This window comes from Ambystoma mexicanum, chromosome 1p (assembly GCF_040938575.1).
Source record: "Ambystoma mexicanum isolate Mex_15411 chromosome 1p, UKY_AmexF1_1, whole genome shotgun sequence".
Taxonomy (NCBI): Eukaryota; Metazoa; Chordata; class Amphibia; order Caudata; family Ambystomatidae; genus Ambystoma; species Ambystoma mexicanum.
The window spans coordinates 393,859,485-393,866,091 of record NC_090921.1 but is presented as its reverse complement, the minus strand read 5'-3'; the positions used below and the strand labels follow the sequence as shown (position 1 = coordinate 393,866,091).

The following is a 6,607-nucleotide window of genomic DNA, read 5'->3' as shown; positions in this document are numbered from 1 at the left end:
AAACAGCTGAGGCTGGCCAAGCAGTCCAACCCTAGACAGACCAAGTGCACCAAATCGATCCCATGGAGTGCTCGGAAGAGCACCCCAGCAGGCCAGTCTCTGCTGGTGCATTTGCATGGGGCACAACCCCCGGCTGGCCCAGGGTTTCACCATGGAGCCCGGGTTGGGCAGCGAGAACCAAGAGAAGTGCAGACAGGTCCCTCTCACCCAGTCTATAGTAATCCGGAGGAAGGTGACTAAGTTTTGTCATCTGTGTACCTAGAGTGACAGAGTGGGACCTCTCGGCAAAAGCGTTGGGCTCCTTATAGACCCAACTGGAGACAAATTTCAAACTGACGCCCATCGGGACTTCGAGAGCAGCCCAGCCGTCTGGTCCTTGCAGACATTCCTCTGGCCAATGACCAGATGGCCGGGCTCGGAGAGCGGCTATCTAGTAGGTCAATGCATTCCAATGGGACTGGACGGGAAGGGCCTTTGGCCCCCCCACCTGACAAAGGACAGGGAACCGGCAGGTGCCCAAAGGCATAGGCCAGCATCAATCGTCATCCTCGAGCTCTGGCCAGGCCACCTTAGAGTTTTTCTCCCCCACCCCTCCACGTAAGAGGTTTTTGATCCACCTTGGAGCTTATCCCTCTGGGGAGGGACAGTTGACCCACATGTGAGACAGGTACCCAAGGCTGGGTGCTTGAGGGGACCAGCACCCCCCAGCCAGCCTGGAGCTTTAGCAGGGCCCCTTTAGAGCTTCTCCATCCAGGGCTCCCCACGACTGCCGCAAGGCTTGGGGACTCGACCCACACGCACAAGGCTGGCATCCAAGGCCAGTGGGGGCAGCAGCCCCGGCCACCCTGGAGCTCTGGCCCGGGCTGCCTTAGAGCTTCTCCCGCCACATTAGAGCTTTAGCCTCCGGAGAGGGACAGGGCTCCCCACGATCACCACTGGGCTTGGGGACAGTCAACCCAGATGTGAGACAGGCGCCCAAGGCCAGGACCCCCCACCCCTCGCCAGCCACCCTGGAGCTTTAGCAGGGCCCCTTTAGAGCTTTTCCCTGTGGGGAGCGGTGGGAACCCCACCAGGGCTCCCTGCGACTACCATTCGGATTGGGGGCTTTCGCCCTGGAGCTCTGGCCGGGTCCCCCCTCAGGGCTTCTCCCACCACATTAGAGCCTTTCCCTCCAGGACTAACCCACAAACACTGTGGAACTCAGGACTGGCCACTGCGAGCGCATTTACCCCCACGCGGAGGAAAAGGACCCACTCAGGGCACGGCTTGTCACACACAGCTCGTCTTGGACCTGATCACACATGGTTGATACTTGCCCGAGGACCGGGTGCAACCCACAAACGTCATTGAACTAAAGCCGGTAATTGCATCACGGCCGCCCTGAAGGCTGCAGGGTGGCACTTCCATGCCAACCGTAGACAAATGCAGGAGTCAGCCGTAGCAACCACAACTCGGGCCATCTGGGTCTACTCCCTGGGCCAGATGGCCCGGCAGCCGTGCCTGCCCCCACCGTCCAGGGGCACAGGCTTAAGGTACCACCCTCCGTGCTCTGGGGTGGGTGCTTAAGCTGCTGCCTCTCTTTCCCGACCTGGGCTTAAGGCACCACCACCGCGCACTCAGGCCGGGGAGACACTTCTACGCCAACTATTAAGCCTACTGAACCCGACCGGAGACAAATGCAGGAGTCAGCCGCAACTCGGCCCATCTGGTCCCCCCGCCACAAGCTGGGCCATCTGGGCCTACTACCAGGCCAGTTGGCCCAGTGGCTGGCCGGGCCTGCCCCGACCCCACCATCCAGGGGTACAGGCTTTAGGTACCACCCCCGCTCCTTAAACCGGGGTGCGGTTCATCCCGCAGCGCCAGTTCTGCTTACCAAAAGTTGCCCACTGAGCACTTTCATAGAATACCCGGCTCCACGCCAGCGAGCCGGGCTTCATACCCATTTAAAGTTTGAGAGTAGGTTGAGATAATTTTGGCCCCAAGACCTCTAATCATTCGCTTTGCTAGATAAAACTGGGGTTTCCGTGCGCCAGCTATCCTGAGGGGAAACTTCGGAGAGAACCAGCTACTATATCGTTCGATTAGTCTTTTGCCCCTATACCCAGGTCGGATGACCAATTTACACATCAGGACTGCTACAGAACTCCTCCAGGCCGAGTTCACCATCTTTCGGGTCCTATCACACATGCTCATGCATCATCTCTCTGACAGAGCAGGCGAGACTGGTCGGTGCAGGGCCCACCGCGACAGCATACTTGCCAACCCTACCGATTTAGGCGGTAGGATACCGCTTTTTAAGCAGTCCTACCGCCTACCGATTTTTTGACATGAAATACCGATTTTTTTTTGTAAAAAAAAAAAAAAAAAAAAAAAAAAATTTTTTTTTACATTTTTTTTTTTTGACCACGCCAGCTCGGGGAGTCTTTCAAGGGCTCCCCCGAGCTGGCGCACCGGGAGAATGCCCGGCATGCAGGCTTTTAATGTCAAAGGCACCCACGGCGGTGGGCTAAAAGCGCCCTTCCGCCGCGGGTGCCTTTGACAAAAGGCGCCATTAGCCCCCCACCACGCCAACTCGGGGAGTCTTTCAAGGACTTCCCCGAGCTGGCGTAGCGGGAGAAGGCGCAGCATGCAGGCTTTTAATGTCAAAGGCACCCACGGCGGTGGGCTAAAAGCGCCCTTCCGCCGCGGGTGCCTTTGGCAAAAGGCGCCATTAGCCCCCCACCACGCCAACTCGGGGAGTCTTTCAAGGACTTCCCCGAGCTGGTGTAGCGGGAGAAGGCGCGGCATGCAGGCTGTTAACGTCAAAGGCACCCACGGCGGTGGGCTAAAAGCACCCTTCCGCCGCGGGTGCCTTTGGCAAAAGGCGCCATTAGCCCCCCACCACGCCAACTCGGGGAGTTTTTCAAGGACTTCCCCGAGCTGGCGTAGCGGGAGAAGGCGCAGCATGCAGGCTTTTAATGTCAAAGACACCCACGGCGGTGGGCTAAAAGCGCCCCTCCACCGCGGGTGCCTTTTGGTCAAAGGCGCCATTAGCCCCCCACCACGCCAGCTCGGGGGAGTCTTTCAAGGACTTCCCCGAGCTGGCGTAGCGGGAGAAGGCGCAGCATGCAGGCTTTTAATGTCAAAGGCACCCACGGCGGTGGGCTAAAAGCGCCCCTCCACCGCGGGTGCCTTTTGGTCAAAGGCGCCATTAGCCCCCCACCACGCCAGCTCGGGGGAGTCTTTCAAGGACTTCCCCGAGCTGGCGTAGCGGGAGAAGGCGCAGCATGCAGGCCTTTGATGTAAAAGGCGTCCACGGCGGTGGGCTAAAGGCGCCCCTCCGCCGCGAGTGCCTTTCACAAAAGGCGCCATTAGCCCCCCCACCACGTCAACTCTGGTGAGTCTTTCAAGGGCTCCCCCGAGCTGGCGTGATGGCAGAAGGCGTGGCAGGCGCCTCATTGTCATTGAATGCACCCGCGGCGGCGGGCTCATTCAATGACAATGGGCTGCTGACGCGCCCTATTCCTATCATTACCTCCTCGACTGACTATTTTTGAAACTTTAAGATTCCTACAGATTTTTGGTCACAGAATGTTGGCATGTATGCGACAGTATGCCACTGCAATCGGCGAGCACCAGCCCTCAACATCATTACATCACAGGGTTTCATTCGGCCCTCTGACTCGGGCATGTGTTATACTCCTTGGTCAGTGTTTCCAGACAGGTCGGGTGGTTAACCGACATAGCCTCAGACCCCTGGCGCCTTTTGTGGGCCTCCCCGCCCAGCAGCACGACGTGGGCAGTCCATCACAGTCACATCAGGAGCCCCATCTTCCGTCACCACTAGCGACCCCCAAGAGGGGCCAGGACGGTTGCCGGATAAGGGGACGGTGGCGGTCTATCCCCCTCAGCCCTGTGGACACAGCAAAACTGTCAGGGGGCTGTAACACTCTCTGCTGGAGCAGAGAGCCACCTGCCCCCTGGGGCCTTCCCAGCCGGTCGTGGTCCACCGCTACAGAGGAAATGCGCCCTGCTGGGGCTGGATGTGCCTGGGTCGCAGACCCGCAAGGGCCTCCACCGTTCCAGGTGACCAACCTGCCTGCCGTGTTGGGGTCTGTGCAGTCCTCCCACAGGATTCACCAGTTTACCGCTCAACCGTTTCACGCCCTCTTGAACTCTCTTGAAACTTCTTTTCAACTTTCCTTTACGGTACTTGTTGGCCACCAGTCTCGCGCCCGTATTTAGCCTTAGACAGAGTTTACCACACGCTTTGGGCTGCATTCCCAAGCAACCTGACTCCAAGAAGACCTGATCCCGGTGTGCAAGAGGCCGCTATCGGCCTAACACCATCCGCGTGGTGAGACTCGATCAGAAGGACTTGAGCCCCCTGAGCGATGCCGGGGAGTCGGTCTTTTATACGCCACATTTCCCACGCCTGATGCTGAATGGGGTTTCAGTGCTGGGATTTTCCCTTTTCACTGGCCGTTACTGAGGGAATCCTAGTTAGTTTCTTTTCCTCTGCTTAGTAATATGCTTAAATTCAGCAGGTCACCACGTCTGATCTGAGGCCGTGGTCAGGGAGCACAAAGCTCAGGGCAGCTGGCCTCGGGCCCGTACGGAGGGGTTGCCCCCGCCCTGTGCCTCCGGCACAGGCGAGTGTGCTCTGTCCCAATCTGCGACCGAAGCCCACATGGTCACGAGGTCCGCGCTCCATGGTCATCCTGTGCCGGCAGCCGTGGGACACCAGAGACACCAAAGACGGCTGTGCGACCAGGTGCCCCGGGGTAGGCTGAAGGTGCGCCTGGCTTTTTTAAAGCTTTCTGCCGCCGCCGCCACCACATCCGGCCCTCCCGAAACCAGCATGAGGCGGGGAAACTGGGGAGGCCAGGACACATCGGCAATGAGCTTGCGCGCCAGATCCAAGGATCCGGCGACGGTGCTGATCGGGGTCTGACCTTAGGGGGATGAATGGAATGGGGTCCCTGCGACAGCCCCAGCCATGCCCGTGGGAGGGAACCCCGGGGCGATTGATGTACAAGCGACTCTCAGACAGGCGTAGCCCCGGGAAAAACCCAGGGCCACATGGTGCGTTCAACGTGTTGATCAATGTGTCCTGCAATTCACACTAATTCTTGCAGCTAGCTGTGTTCTTCATCGACGAACAAGTCCAGTGATCCACCGCCAAGAGTCACAGATACATTTTTTTTGTTCCAGACATCAGCCTGACCCTGTCGGTGCTGGAAAATTCGGGGGAGGTAGCACGCCTCTGGCAGGACAGCCCAGCGCCCTGTCTAGCTCGGCCGAAACCATTGTGGTCTCAAAAAAAAAATCCAGGTGCTCAGCCTGGGAAGCCTGACCGCCACCTGCAGCAGCACAGCGCTTCCCAGGGGGATGGAGGTAGGCCGTTCCGCCACCTGCCCACCCGGCCCGATCCACCCATCCTTCCCCGACCCCTTCCGCTTCCTTTTGGGGGGGGGGCTGGGAGACGGACAGCGAGGCGGGCCAGAGACAGCACAGACAGGGGGTCCACTCGGGGCTTCCCTGCTGACCGGGGTGTGCCCACCAATGTTCACCCGCTGGCAGGTCAGAGAGAGAAGTGCGTGCCCCCGGCCAGCGCAGAGGCGGGCTCAGTGAGGAGAGGGGGCTGCGCAGAGCTCCCTTTCCGGTGCGTGGTTGGGGACATCCCCGGCAGGTTAACCCAAACCTACCAGGCATCCCCAGCCATCTGCTGGGTCGCTGACCCCTCTCCGGTGGAAGGGAATGCCCGCTCCCTGGCGCCTGGTTGATCACACGCACCGGACTGCTCTGCGAGAGGTGCCACAGGCTGTGGTTTGCACGTCTGGGATGCAACCGAGGTCGGGCCCACGGCTCTCCCTCCCGCTGCTCCACTGTTAATGATCCTTCATGCCCCCACCCACAAGCAGATACCATTCACACTCAAATGCCCCATTTCTCCTTCCAAACACACGTTCCAGATTCAAATGCCACCTCCCTCCTGACCTGCATGCCACCATCCCTCCATCCGAACCCACACAAAGACACTAACATCCGTCCCTCCATACCTACACCAAGATGCTCCACCCCTCAGAGCAAGACCCATATGCTTCACCTCTACCTCCAGACTCAACTCGGATGGCGCCATTCGCTCTCTCTCTCTATACCCACACCCGATTACCCCATCCCTTCGACACACATACTCGCACCACTCCAATAAACCAACATCCTTCTCTCCAGACAAACATACCCCATCCCTCCATTCACACCCAGATGCCCCCTTCCTTCCCACCAGAGTGCTCCAGTCCTGACCCACATGCTCCACCATTCCCTGACATGCCCCCATCATATGCCCTGTCCCTCCGTTCCAGATCAACAATGCCCCCGCCGATCCAGACTCCAAGATGCCGAATCCCTTCCTCAAGACCCAGACCATGATGGCCCATGCTCCTTCCATACAGAAAGATGCTCCTATCCGTCCTCCGACCAATGTGCCCCATCCCTCCCTCCAGATGCACACCAATGTGTCCTATGCCTCCCTTCATACCCACAGCAATGTCCCCATCCCTCTCTCCAGACCCACACACATGTGCACCATCCCTTCCTCTCAGACCCACACCATATGTCCCATCCC

General features: G+C 59.0%; 1 pseudogene; it reads right to left on the bottom strand.

Annotated features, from left to right (window-relative positions):
• Positions 1-5,018: 5,018 nt before the first annotated feature.
• LOC138467064 (5.8S ribosomal RNA) lies at positions 5,019-5,169 on the bottom strand (annotated as a pseudogene).
• Positions 5,170-6,607: the final 1,438 nt, after the last annotated feature.